Source organism: Pogona vitticeps, chromosome 2 (genome assembly GCF_051106095.1).
Source record: "Pogona vitticeps strain Pit_001003342236 chromosome 2, PviZW2.1, whole genome shotgun sequence".
Taxonomy (NCBI): Eukaryota; Metazoa; Chordata; class Lepidosauria; order Squamata; family Agamidae; genus Pogona; species Pogona vitticeps.
The window spans coordinates 274,319,576-274,334,340 of NC_135784.1; the positions used below are offsets into that span (position 1 = coordinate 274,319,576).

The 14,765-nt window shown below is 37.7% G+C and overlaps 1 protein-coding gene across 19 annotated transcripts in view; it reads left to right on the forward strand.

Moving 5' to 3' along the window:
- SSBP2 (single stranded DNA binding protein 2) overlaps positions 1–14,765 on the forward strand; it is a 164,683-nt gene that overhangs the window by 77,071 nt on the left and 72,847 nt on the right. The window contains exon 1 of one of the 19 annotated variants that reach the window (XM_072992600.2): positions 11,832–11,850. The exons of the other annotated variants lie outside the window; for them this stretch is intronic. The gene's annotated coding sequence lies outside the window, so the exon portion shown is untranslated. Of the gene's footprint in view, positions 1–11,831; positions 11,851–14,765 lie in introns of those variants that run through there. 19 annotated transcript variants of the gene reach the window in all.

A 14,765-nucleotide genomic window follows, 5' to 3' on the forward strand; every position in this document is an offset into this window, starting at 1 on the left:
GTGCATGGGAAGCCATACTTTGAACATTTTCAATATTTTGTAATCTGTTTTCAAACAATAAATTTTAAGATCTTTGCAGTATTTTGTTTAAGACTAGATGGTGTTTATTCATATCCTTTCTGAAAAATTGGCTTTTCTCCACTATATTTTGCTTTTCTTTGGATTTTTTTTAAACTTTAGATAGCACTGGTATTCTGTTCCATACTGTAATCTTTCTATTTATTAATAAAAAACTCTTTTTTTGGAAAATATACACTCTTGTAGATAAGGTTGGCATGTTACCCAGTTTTCTTGGTTTTGCACAGATTCATACTTGCTACTCAGTAGAGATGGGGATTGAATTCGCAAGACTTGCTGTCAAGTCAGACTCAAGTCACATTGGCAACTCGACTTGGACCCCCCTCCCCATGACTCAGATTCGACTTGCGACTAGGAACGCCACCCCTCCCTTTTTTCTGGGGAAAAAAAAACATTTTTAACAGTGTCTTCAGCTTGGGGCTTGGTACCAAAGACTTGGACTTGGGACTTGGGATCAGTGACTCAGACCCAAAGACTTGCCATCCTCCCTGCTGCTCAGTGCTATTTGGAATGTCGTCTAGCTTGGCTCCCCAGCTTTCGTTTTTAAAGAGAGATACATTTCTAGCCCTTGTGGAACCAGATATAGAAGGCAAAATTTACAATTTTGTCCAACTGTTCTCTACAAAAGGAACATTTCTTTATGTTTTTCTTTAATAATTATTCTCTACCAGTTCCTGGGTAAATATCGCATTTCGGGAAATTCTCTCTGTGTTTGTGTATGTGTGTGTTGTGTACATATATATATAATTTATATATATATAAAAGGCAAATTAGATAGCTTTGCAGAGCTATCTGCAAACATAAGAAACAAGGAGGTCCAGGGAAAAGACGAGAGAGAGAGAGAGATGTATAAGAAAACAAACATATCTGAGTAAAGCAGGATCAAAACTTATAAGTGGAAACTCGGTAGTAAGTTTTGACTAAAATAAACCTGTTGATTCAAAGGAAGTTATGGAGGAATTGACTCACCAAATCCCCATTGAGTTCAGGGGCCTACCGTAGTTGTGACTTATGTCTGGATTTCAGCCATAGTATCTCAGTACATTTTACTTATTTTAAATGTGCTCATTAACAAACTGTAATTGGATACTAGCTTAGATGTCCCAGTGTACATGAAATGATTAACACATGTACTGTGATGAAAAGTCATACCAGAGAAACTTAAACTAGAATATTTGCTAAAAATAATAAAATATTTAATCTGTATCTCAGAAGGGAACAATACCTCATAATATTTATTTGTGGTTCCTGCAACTTGACCTCACTTTCCCTACATTTCCCTTTCGAACTCAGATGGCAATGTGTCTCTTGTGGTAGATTTCTTACGGTACTGTCATGGATCTATGGGCCTTTTTGCCTTCTGAAGGAACCAAGCAAAAGATAACAGTGATCAGAAGGGACTATCACCAGAAGCCTCTATGCATGACCAAATGACATTATTTATTTACTTATATGACACCAGTGTGTGTGCAACCTTTAACATGGTTTCTCTTTCCCCATTAATCTCGATAACATTTCCATAAGAGCCCAAAGGAACCAAAACAAAATAAAGATAAAAAATAAAGAAAACAAAAATGTTGTGGAACTTTTAAGATTTAACTGCTATATTTTAATGTGAGCTTTTGTGGACAAGGTTCCACAACTTTTTTCTATTTTATGTTTCTTTGTTTTGGCCTGATATGCTAGCACAGACTCACATCACTACCTCTTCTGAAACTATAAACAAGGAAACCAAGTAAGCTTTGCAGTCAAATGAGATTTAAACTTGTCTCTCCTTGTTTCAAAGCCGGCACTCTAATGCTCACACTATACTGTTGTGGGGTTTTTTCTGATCAGTGCTAACAGTATAAACAGTGCTAAGGATGAAACATACACAGAGGAAAAAAGAAATTAGTATTAATGCAGACCTGATATAACATGTACATTAAACTGTCTAGTTCTGAAACACTGGAATATGGTATAAATAAGGATGTTTCTCAGAGTTGGTGTGATGCCATTTTTTTGTTTTTTAATGTTATAAACCAACAACGAATAATTTGCTCCAGCTAGTTTCTTGTGTGTGTGTGTGTTTGTGTGTGTACATGCGTGTGTGTGCTCGCTTGCTATAAGCAATAGAGATTTGTAAACAACTCTCTGCATGGAACAGAACACTGGAAGTCAATAGTCCTAAAGGTGCTGCATGCTCCTTTTTCTCCTAAGAAAAATATCTTGTGCCTGGTGATATATTGTATATTGTCAGCATTATTTCTTTGCAAGACTCGTTTTTCTTTCCATTCTGACAAAGTAACATGCTGCTGCTTGTTGAAATTTAATATTATCTCATCTTCACCAAAGCTCTCTTTTGAAACTCTACTCTTTTTTTGTTTAAACTAATATACATAGTCCTTAAAATCATCATTTCATCTCCTAATTAGCATGGAGCTTCAGAGATGGAAGTAATTATCTTAGTTCTTGCCAGACATGAACATAAATATGCTGAGGCAGTGTTTCAGCCCAGGTCAATTTACAGCTCCGTATAAACAAGTTGCTGCTTATTCTTCTCTTTTCATATCCCAGAAGCAGTCCATGTTTTCTAGTGGTAAAAGACCCCAAGAAGGACAGGTTCACTGATCACTGGAATCTGTCCTTGCTACTAGAGATCTTTACACTGGAAAATAAACATTGTGGCTTTTTCTAGGAGTCCAAGAGGTAAAATACAAACTGTTGTAGGATTGTTATCTTTATATTCAGTTTGGAAGTCCCATTATTAACCTATAGGGTCTACATCAGGGGTTTTAAACTCAATTTACCTGGGGGCCTCTAGAGGCAGAGTCTGGGTGAGACTGGGCCGCATCACATTTTCCGCCAAGTGGAGCAAGAGCCCGAGGAAGCCGCCCAGGAGTTTCCTCAGCTGACAGACAGGTGGGTTGGCTGGCAGGCTGCAGTTCTGGATGGAGGGTGCAAGAGGTGCTGTCTTGGGAGAGAGCCGGCGAGCGAGGCAAGGCTTTTTTTTTACTCTTGACAGCAGAGGATGTGTGGGCGCTTTGGGGGGGCAGGCAAAGCGAGGGCCACAAACTCATCTGGGGGGCCCGCAAATGGCCCCCGGGCCGCATGTTTGAGATCCCTGGTCTACATTTTCCATTTGGGGGGGGGTGTTGCCTGATCTTGATGGGGTCGCACTTCCCCTGAAGGAGTGTGCTTTTGGACCTGGCCCTCTCAATGAAGAAATAGGTCGTGGTTGTGGCCAAATCTACCTTTTGCCATCTGAAGGCAGATGCTACATCTCCATCCCCTTTCTCAACAGGAAGCCCCTAATAACACTGGTTCACTCGTTGTTAATCTCAAGGATCAACTATTGCAATGCTCTCTGTGTGGAGCTGCTATTGAAGGTAGTTCAGAGGCTGGAGCAAGTGCAAAATGTGGCAGCCAGGTTGGCCACTGATACATCTAACTTTGATCATATTTTCCCTATCCTGGCCTGCCTCCACTGGTATGCTTCCGGGGCACATTCAAGATATTGGTGTTAACTTATAAAGCCCTTTATGGTTTAGGACCCCACTGCCTGTCAGAGCACCTCTTCCTAAGGTCATCCTCCCATTTCCACCTGTACCTGCCAATATTTGATGCTATAGGTGACCACTTGGAGAGGGGCCCAGAAATTGTCAATGAGAAACTGGACTTTCTTGGTAGTGGCCACCCCACTCTGGAACTCCCTCCCTGTGAAGGTGCGGTTGGTCTCCACCCCCCTGAACTTCCAAAAGGAAATTAAAGCCTGGCTTTTTACAAAATCCTTTACAAACCTCATCCATTTGTAATATTAATTTTGTAGTGAGTTTATGCCAACCCCTTGTTTACCAAAGGGTTTATTGTTTTTATATGTTCATTTTTAAAACTGCTGTATATTTTTGTTATTTCCTGGAAGCTGCCCAGATAGTGACTTGTGCATTAAATATGTGGGATATAAATTTAAACAAACAAACTAATTAATTAATTAAATACATTTGAATTGACATGGATCATCACAGGTAATGGCAACTTCAAGCCAGATGTGGCTCTTAAAATTGTTGTTGTTGTAATGTGCTTCAAGTTGGGACTGACTTAAATTGACCCCAATAGGGCTTTCAAAGAAATTGAGATATGTAAGGGGTGATTTTGCCAGTTCCACGACCCCACTGTATTTCCATGGCTGAATGGGGATTTGAACCCAGGACTCCTGAGTCATAGGCCATCGCTCTGTTCACTGCACCACACTGAGGATCAGGCTCTTAAAATAGCTATAGGCAATTGCTTGTCTTGGCTGGACAGCTTAGTGAGTTAGAGCACTTTGCTCTGCGTTGGGCGTTTGATTCCCTGCTTTGCCTTGTAGGAGAAGAGCCCCCTATCTGGCCTTAGGCAAGCTACACGGTCACTGAGCACCTGCAGAAGAAGGGAATGGTAAATCCCTTCTGAGTATTCTGTGTCTAGAAAACTCTGGAAATGATTATTGGGAGTCGGCATTGACTTGACATCACATAGTTATCAATCACTTAGGAGTGAATGTAAGTCATAACTTAATTACCCTTCTTCTGTTCACACTAGAAATATGCTGAATACTCGATAGGTTTCTTGTTCTTGCAGATTTAGGGTGTTCTCACAGGACACCTCAATAAGAAATTTTCAAGTCTCCTAGACATTTTGCGTCCAGCATAATATGACAAGATTCCTCATTTTCAAATTCTTTGCAATTTGCACAAAATCTTATCTGCAAAAATAGAGCTAGTGATTGTTTAAACAAACAGCCCATTCTATGCTTCTAATTTTTTAAAAAATATATATTAAACAATGCAACAGTTATTGTAGTTTTGTGCAGTTTTGTGTTTCTTGTAGAATAATTGTCACAAGTGGGAATCTTCATATCAAGATGGACAGAAAATACAGTATTCTCTCCCAGGTAAAGGAAAAGATTTTGCTGTTTTTCCTTCTTGTGCACAAGATGAATGAATATTTACATGACTTGGTGTTCACTCCTTAGCTATTTCACAGTCTTGACTTGTAAGACTGTGATCGGATGTGTGTCAATCAGGAATCAAATACATTGTCAGGAAACACTTCCAGTTGATGAGCCTCAACTTAATAAAAATGAATTATTTAAAACACAGTCATTTCTTTTGCTTTAGAATAAAAAAGAATGAAGGTGGATATACCGTGTTTCCTTGAAAATATGACAGAGTCTTATATTAATTTTTGCTCCAAAAACGCATTAGGGCTTATTTTCAGGGGATGTTTTTTTTTCCATGTATATTTATTCAAATACAGTCAGGTCATCATCTTCTGGTTGCTGTACAGTGGTGGAGGGCGGGGTTTCACTTAACTGGAGCTTATTTTGGGGGTAGGGCTTATATTACGGGCATCCTGAAAAATCATATTAGGGCTTATTTTCAGGTTAGGTCTTATTTTCAGGGGAACATAGTACTTCCTTAAAATTGGAATTTCTGTGTATCTGGTGATAGAATTCTTTTTTTGTGGATGTTTTCAACCCAAAGCCTCTTAGTTGAAAAAGTATCAGAGAAATATGATGATTTGGGCCTAAAGTCATCTTGTGAAAATGGAAAGATATCTTCACTTGTCCGTTGATTTCAATTCTGCTGCTGGAATTCCACTTAACCTAATAATATGGCATTTCAGAGAGTTCATTTAGGTACCTTTGATGGTATTCTGTGTGCGTACTTTGAGTTGTAGTGTGCAGACACACCAGGAAAATCCCATTGTGTGAACAGAATTTGTATAGCTGATTGCTGAATCTGGGTCACAATAAATTCTAAAGAACCTTAGGCATCATTGCTTATTTGTGTGAAGTTTTTCTCTTTTGAAATCAAAATCAGTGGTTGAGTTTTGTCTGTTAAGACTTACTAATTCTACAGAAAAGGAACCTATAACCTGGAATACATGGTTAGATTGGCTCACCTTTGATCATTTCCAGTGATCCATAGATCAAAATCATGTTGGGGTTTTATGCTAGTATAACGTAAATGGTGTAAATTTCTTAAATGGAAACATTTTGCCTCCCAGTTTTACACTGTTCATGTTTCACTTGCATGTATAAGTAGCAGGATTTGGGCCACTGTGTTTTGTTTTATTAAGTTATTTGGAGGTTTTTAAGAATATCAAACAATGAAGTAATCTACCGAAATGATGATAATGATTATGAGGAGGAGGAGGAGACATGGCTAAAAATGGGGACCGTTAAGAGAGAAACCGAAGGCTTGAGTTTTGCTGCACAATAGCAGGCATTCCAATGTGATGAAAGCTAAGATTCATGAAATTAGTGCTAACAGCAAATGCTGACTCTGCCAAAAAAAAGAGATGAAAGTGTCACACCTCAGCTGTGAATGTCCAAAGATTGCACAAACAGAACACAATATTAGACATGATAGAGTGGCAAAATTAGTGCATGGTGATTATGCAAAAAACAAAACAAAACCAAAACCAAAAAATCTTGCCAGCCTCCAAAAACCCATGGGAACATCAGATAGAAAAGTTCTCAGAAAATGACGAAGTCAAGATCTTGCAGGATTTCTGGATCCAAGCTGATAGACATCTTGCGCATAACACACCAAAAGTAGTAATAGAATGTAGAAATGTCTGAATAACAGACATTGCAATTCCAGGAGATGCTAACAAAATACAGAGATCCAGCAACTGAAATATCTCACTTGTGGAAGAAACACACTTCGATGGTCGCTGTCATGGTTGGGGCTTTATTATAAGCAGTTGCAGATTTCAGAAATAACATCAGAGCTACAAAAAAAAACACCCTGCACAACTGCAATATTAGGAACAGCACATATACGGTGGTGCGTCGCATAGCGACGATAATCCGTGCAGCAAAAATCGCTACAAAGCGATTTTGTCGCTATGCAATATTAAAAAGCCCATAGGAATGCATTGAAACCCCTTCAATGCGTTCCTATGGGCTTAAAACTCACTTTAAAGCGAAAATCCTACATACAGCAGCCATTTTCACTGCCCGGTAAGTGAGGACGTCCCAGAAAACAGCGGGCGGCCATTTTTTTAACCCGGCGGCCATTTGGGAACCGCCAATCAGCTGTTAAAAAATCATTGCTTTGCGATGATTGGTAAACGATACAGGGTACCGATCATCGCAAAACAATTTTCCACATAGGGAACATCGCAAAGCGATCACAAAAGCGATCGCAAAATTTTCGTCGCTCTGCGATTTCGTCGTTAAACAGGGTGCCCATTAAGTGAGGCACCACTGTATTACATTGATATATCTGTGAAGATTCTCAGTTGACAGTACATAGATATTTAACAGATACTTAACAGATACAAGTTTTTTTTGGTTAAAACTTGTATCTGTTATATAATACTATTCAAAGTTTTTATAATTTTGATTGACTGTGCCAGATATTTTTTAATAATAATAGAACTGCTGAGCTGGAAGGGACTCTATGAATCACTGAGTCCAGCTCCTGTCAAGGAGGCACAGTGAGGAATTGAGCTCTCAGTCTCTAGGTGCCTAAACCACTGAGCTATCCAGCAGTTTGTTGTTCTTCATGCTATATGAAGCAGTTGAGATGCAGTACAGACACCCTTGGAAATACTAATCTGTCTTAATCCTGTGCGCTCTGAAAATCCTGTTAAAAGTGTAAGTAATGTTATGCATGCATAGTGAATTAATGAAGGCTGCAATCCTAATAAATGTATGTCCTATTAAAAGTGGGAAACTTACTTTTGAATAAGCATATTGAATTGCTTAGGCCTTAAACGGCACCTTGCATGAACACTAGGCTAAACTTGTGTGTTTCTAGGATTTTTCTAGGAAGTTGAATGGTGTCATGTTTTTTAAACACACAGTTGATATAGGAGATGGTAAATCTAATAATCAATATATGTCCAGTATTATTTTCCCCCAGAGATTCTGTAACTTAGTTTCCTCACATTAAGAGAAAATTATTTAAATAATAAAAGTTATGCTTTACTAATTCATGTTTACATGATCTTTCTGTAACTCAAACGTTTTGAAAGCAATGGTGTAAATATGTTGCTGTGGGTTCCACAAATATAGTTGCCAGGGTGACAATAGAGTTAATTGAAGTGATCAGCAAAAAAACCCAACCTCTCTTGTATTATGCAAGCATACGCTCATATAACTAATATGGTTGCTGGTAACTTGAGAAAACAGAGAGGGCCTCTTTTGACCTATCCTATTAGGGGTTTTATTTCAGGTGCAGTCCCTTTGTCTCTCAGTGCACTCATTTATACATGTTTTGTTACTTCTCCTGTGTAAAATTTATGTGGATGAAAACCATACATGAAAGAGGCAAAATTCCTAAATCTTCAACACTTGAAAGAAAACAAGACGCGATAGCAAATAGAAAGAATGACTGATTACCTATCAAATTCATGCTATGCAGTTTTAAAAAGTGTTAGAATCTTTCATCCTGGTGCATTGTCTAATGTGTTCCAGTGCACATAGGCCTCCCTTGTACTTGCAGGTTGCTCCAGTTATCTGTATGGAAAGATACAATCCCATGTTTCTTTGTGTGAACAAACTGGCACCCTCTGTTGAAATGAATAAGAATAGTGTTTTCTGAATACTGAGGTCTTGTCAACAAGAGCCATCTTAAACACTCAACATGCACTGAGGCCAGAGGTGATGCAGAAATATTTATTGCAGCTATTGCTTATAGCAGGGGTCCCCAACCCCCGTTCTGCGGCCCAGTGCCAGTCTGTGGCCATGGCAGGACCGGGCCACGGAGACAGATCTCCTGCCCCCCTGCACTCACCCCCCACGCACCCCTCATGCACAGCCCGCCACCCGCATGCATGGATGCCCCGCCCCTCCGTGCATGCATGTGAGCATGCCCCTCCATGAGTGCACCCCTTCCCTCCGCATGCGCGTGTAAGCACGCCCCACCTCTCTGTGAAAGTGCCTTGTCCCTCCACACATGCACATGAGTGCCCTCTCCATGCGGACCCCACCTGCCAACTGGTCCACGATTCAGAAAAGGTTGGGGGCTACTGGCTTATAGAGCAAAAATATAGAAATGGTCTTATCATTGGTAATATCCTTTTGTGCTAACCAAGTATAACTAAGACAAAAACCTGCCAGCTTTCACAGCACAGTTCCTTCACTGAGGACAGGTATGTAGGGCCTGAATAGGAACGCTGGCTTCATAAGGCCTCCAGTTAATTCAGAGGACCTTTCTGATCCCAAAATTGATTTTCTTCCTTACTCTGAATGGATGCTGCTAGCATAACAAGACTAGGCTAATTTAGTACTGTTTGGGGCTTCAAACTCTTAACTTCTGTGGTACCCTATACTGCATATGTACTGGCACTTAGTATCCAAGAGATGGTGGATAAAAGAGCACTCTGTCAAATCCTTTCTAAATCCATGCCAAAAATCCATGCTATGTGCACCTTAGTGTTTGGCCCCCGGTCTCAAGAATTACAATAACACGGAGTTGTATCCTATTGAATATCAAAAAACATCTGCATCCTTTTGAAGTTGACACATTGCAACATTTAGCCTGTAACATTTGCAGATGCAGGTATGGAGCAGATTCAAGATTGTACATCTCTAGATGACATGCATAGAGCTTTTTCTATTAAGATATTGTGCTCGTCTGTGTGTCTGTTAAGAAACCATATACCCATATTTTCATTCATTTGAAAGTGTTCAATATTTTCCCTTTATTTAGTATATTAATTTCATGTGTTCACCAGTTTTGTAATATTTTATTCATAGCAGCTACTACTGATACGCCTAAATCATTTTTACTGTTGAGCTGTATTTATGATAGTGATACCTATGTTAGAAATATTAAATAGAATAAAATAGGTTATTTATGAATCCATTGCATAAACAAATGTATGCATATATGTTCAAGTTGGCAAAATTAATTTGAACCTGCCTGCTTGTCTTGCCACACCCCCCCCCCCCCAAAAAAACCCCAAGTTCCATACTTTTCCTCCTCGGGGCTTTGTATATAACACTTTTCAGAAGACAGTTTCTGGTACAGGTGGCAGGTATGTGGCCAGCAGATTGCCCAGTTCTTCCTTCAGCTTGAAACAGTAGTAATGTCATATCAGACAAAGAAACAGGTTATCCATGGCAGTGGGATGCTTAGGTAGCTCAGGAGCAGATTGTCCCACTTAACTCCTAGAGGTGACACAAAATGATTTTGTGTCAAGTTGAGTTCATCATTTCTTATGGCAGCTCCATTGACTCTCTGTGTCTATCTACAGCTCTTTCTGTATACAGTAATGCCTTTACTCCATCTTCCCATTTGTTTCCTCCTCTGTGCTGTTAAGACTCCCATCTCTTCAGAACACCTTTCTGTTAACACTTGTAAGGTGTTTTCTGGATCCCATACTTATTAAAGCTTACCTCCAGTTTTTGAGAAATAGCCAATATTACATATCTCTGGAATTTTTGTAATCATTTTTTAACATAATTTCATCTGCATTGAAGAAATAATTCTCCTACTTCCTTCTATAAATAATAAATGAATGGATCCAATATAACTGAGCTAGTAGTTTTCCATTCTATTAGTGTTTTTTGGGATCTATGCCTAAGTAGACAACTCACATGCATAATTATTGTAAGCATGCACTTTACAAGAACTTATCATTATATTAAAGTGGTAAACATGGTATTTAGAGTTTGCAGCTTGAGATTACTCCAATGCTTCATTAAAGCATTTTTTTTAAAAAAAGTGATCATGTTACAATTCCACTGTGTTGCGATGCAGTAATTCTAGCCAGGAAGCAATTATATCTGAAAATCATGTGAGGATGGTATGAGCAGTGATAGTGAGATACAGTGAGAGGACGTAACTTGCTATATAGATAAAGCAATTAGCAAATTCATTTTTTTATGTTTATAAAACAAACTGTTAATGACAATGAAGGAAAGTTATTCACTTCCACAATCTTCGAAAGCCCCATTTCAATTAAGAAAATTATGGTTCTTGTAAGTACTTTGTATTTAAACTATAATAGTTTAAAATAATATAGAAGATTAATCAGAATTCAACTTTGTAGTACTCTTCTGTAGGCTGTATTACTAGAGCATAATAATATATAAAGCACAGTTGCCAAGTAAAGGGTGAAAGGGACCATGTAATCATAGGGTAGCTGCCATCACTGAAACAAGTTTTCATCATTTAAATCAAATGGCAGGATTATCTTCTGCTTTCCTTCTGTCCCATCGTCATTGCTATACTGTACTAATGTGCTTCCCCTTTCTTCATGAAATATCTAATGGTATTTGAGAGAGGGGAAATCTCATTAGCTTCCTTCCTGACTAATGCAATTTTTATTTCCTGTTATAACTGTAGACTTAGCCAAAATCAACAATTAGAACAGAAAACAGCAGCATTTGCAAAACATTTGCCTGTTCCATCACATATACAATGTATAAAACACATTGTGAAATTAGTTCTTTAATTTTTTTTTACATGTTCATATCTTTTAGGTTCAGATTTTTGTTCACATTTGTATCTTCCTCTACAGTGTAGAGTAATTAAATATTATGCCTTATTTTTTATTACCCTTTCCCATCAATAAGGGAGATACCACTTCAAGGCCAACATTTTAATTTTCCTTGGTTGACCTCAGAACCTAGCTTGTTATGTTAGGCTGTCAGCCAAGATTAAAAGAGAAGGTGGGAGGAATTTTTTCCAGTCGTCAGGCCAAGGTGCTTTAACTTGACAAAGGAATGGTTTCAGTCAGTACCTTAAGAGAACTGTTTATTCTTTATGAAGGCAAAGACAAGTTTTGCAGGTAAGTAAAACTGCCCATATTGTTGACAAGGATTTTTTTTAACAGAATAGGTTGTGTTAACATGACAGTTACAATTTGCCTAGCTAATTATAAATGTTAAAACTGTTTTTAGTGCAAGGCTATATTGTGTTTGAAAATTAGCAAGTTTTTCTGAAAATCATGTATCACTAATAAAGAAAATTAATAAGAGCAAAACTGATTTCACAAGCTAAAACAATGAGGATTACTGAATTGTGTATCTTTCATGCAGAAATTGTCAAGTTTTATGGATGCTACAGTGATCTTTTGACTACTGCAACTATTTTTTTAAAATTTGTACATAAGGAGTTGGTTGTTTATGTCATTAAAATTTCAAAGTGTTTTACACAAAAAACAATGTAAATCCAGTTACTAGACCCAACTAGAATGACACATTGACTCAGTTCGTTAATGATGAGTTGATATTTACACAGATCTCATTCATTTTTAAAAATATGTTCTGGCTGGGATTTTCAATTGGATTCAGGCCACAGTGATTGCATTGATTGTACACTAAATGAAAAGTGTATCGTAGTTATTTCTTACTGTCTATATATTTTGCTTATGAATTTATACTGGTTTCCATCGTAAGTGACTGGAGTTGATTGACAGTTGTATGTGGGATGTCTGTAAAGTAAATCAACTTTTCCCAAACATTTTTTTTTACAAAAATCGTAAATCTTTTCACCAAAAACCTTTACTTTTAAAGAAATAGAATGGAGTCATCCCTTAGTTGAAGCAAAATTATAACAGCAGTGTAGAAAACTGGCTGCTTGCCGCAGTTGATGATAGGCATAATCTAAGAGAAGTTCTTGTTTACACATTTAAATACCAACACCAAGCCTAGTGCAAGAATGTGGTAGTGGTTATTGCACTGAAGTGGCATGCATAGATGAAGAGAGTATATTAGTGGTTCATATATGTTTTATTTATTTATTTATTTATTTATTTATTTACTTATTTACTTATTTACTTATTTACTTATTTATTTATTTATTTATTTATTTATTTATTTATTTATTTATTTATTTATTTATTTATTTATTTAACTTATATGCCGCCCACACTACCCGAAGGTCTCTGGGCGGCTTACAGCATTTAAAATACAATAAAAAGGCAAAATAAAAGGGCAAAATAATTAAAATGCAATTAAAATATATATTCTAAAAATTGCCATCAGACCTACAGCTGATATTATTTCAGTTAAAAGCCATTTGGAACAGGAAGGTTTTGACCTGGCGCCGAAATGTCATCAGCGTCGGCGCCAGACGAATCTCAGTCAGGAGGGCATTCCATAGTCTTGGGGCAGCTGCCGAAAAGGCCCTTTCTCTACAAGCCCCCCCTCTTATCTCCTTAAGGGATGGCTGTTTCAAAAGGGCCCCTTGGTTAGATCTTAACTACCGGGTAGGTTCATATGGAAGGAGGCGGTCCTTCAGGTATCCAGGGCCCAAGCCCTGGATATGTATTTATTATTTATTCACTTCTTCTATTTTCTTCCCAAGAAGTTTAAGGAATCATACTTTGTTCCTCCTGCTCTCCATTTTTCCATTACAACTAAGAGAATATGATTGGCCCAAGGTCACTCATGTTTTATGGCTGAGTGGAGATTTGAATCCATGCATCTTGAATTCTCTTCCAGCACACTAACCTGTATTATGCTGCCTTTTTGTTTCAAAACAATGATACTGTTTATTAAGACTTTTCATATAAATTAGCATTAAACTGTATTCTTTGTCTGAAACTACAGAACAGATTAATATTTTATTTGTTGTTATTTTCTTTATAAAAAAAACAACAAAATTGCTTACTGACTCATAATTTAAACCTTTGTTCTTAATCTTGAACGTGGATTGCACCAGCATTGCCATGAGTGTCATATAGAGAAGACTGCGTTATGGAGAAGGGAAGAGAAAACCAAGATGAGAGAGGCTGTGTTGATGAGAGAGAGCTAATAGTGAAAAGTTTTTCTTTAATCTCTTAATTTCAGAGTTAATTTCATTTAGAAAGGAAGCAGAAAGTAAACACTGTTGATAAAGAAGCATGAAAGAAATAAGAAAAGGAGTTTTTCAACTGTGTTGAAGTTTTCAACAAACTGAAAAATCTAAAATATTCTACAGCATTCTGTTTTAGAACATAAGATGTTACCTTTTACCCGCTTAGACTTTCAATTCATTCAGTTAGCATAGTATTGTCAGTACTGGCTGTCAGTAACTCTCCATGATTTCAGCCAGGAATATTTCCATCCCTACATTGAGATATCAGGGATTGACCTGGTACTGTAGCTATTGCATGCAAAGCATGTTCTCTTCCACTGGTGATAAATACATGACTATCTTTCTCACCGACTGGACTTTATTTTGGAAATGAACTATTGTTGCAGAATACAGAACAACATCTCACATTTGTTCCAGGAATGTGTTCTGGGATTTTGCCAGGCATATTTCCCTCAGCAACAGTGAGGCGAGGCAAGGTCTTCACATAATACAGCATCTGAACTCCTATCCTTCTCATCTACCTCAGATACCTCCAATTGTTATGGCATGCAACATAAACTGGTCCATGTTTGAAAATATCAAACCAGAGATAAACTGAAATGGGAGAGGGGAAAGTAGCTTGTCTCACTCTTGACAAAATCTTCAGTCCTTAGACATTCATGGAAATTACAAAAATGAAGGATAACTCAGAAAATCAGACCAATGAGATAGAATTCCAATGAGAACGAATGAGTTCACTGAATCTTAATTTCCCCATACTATTTTTCAGCCTTTTAAAAAAACTGAAAAAGAGTGTTTTTCTGCATCTGCCTAATACTGGAAAGGAAATTAAGTTCAGAATACTTACTGACTTCATTTCTTATACTGTAGATGGGTTCTTCTGTTTTCAACTTTAAATTAAAT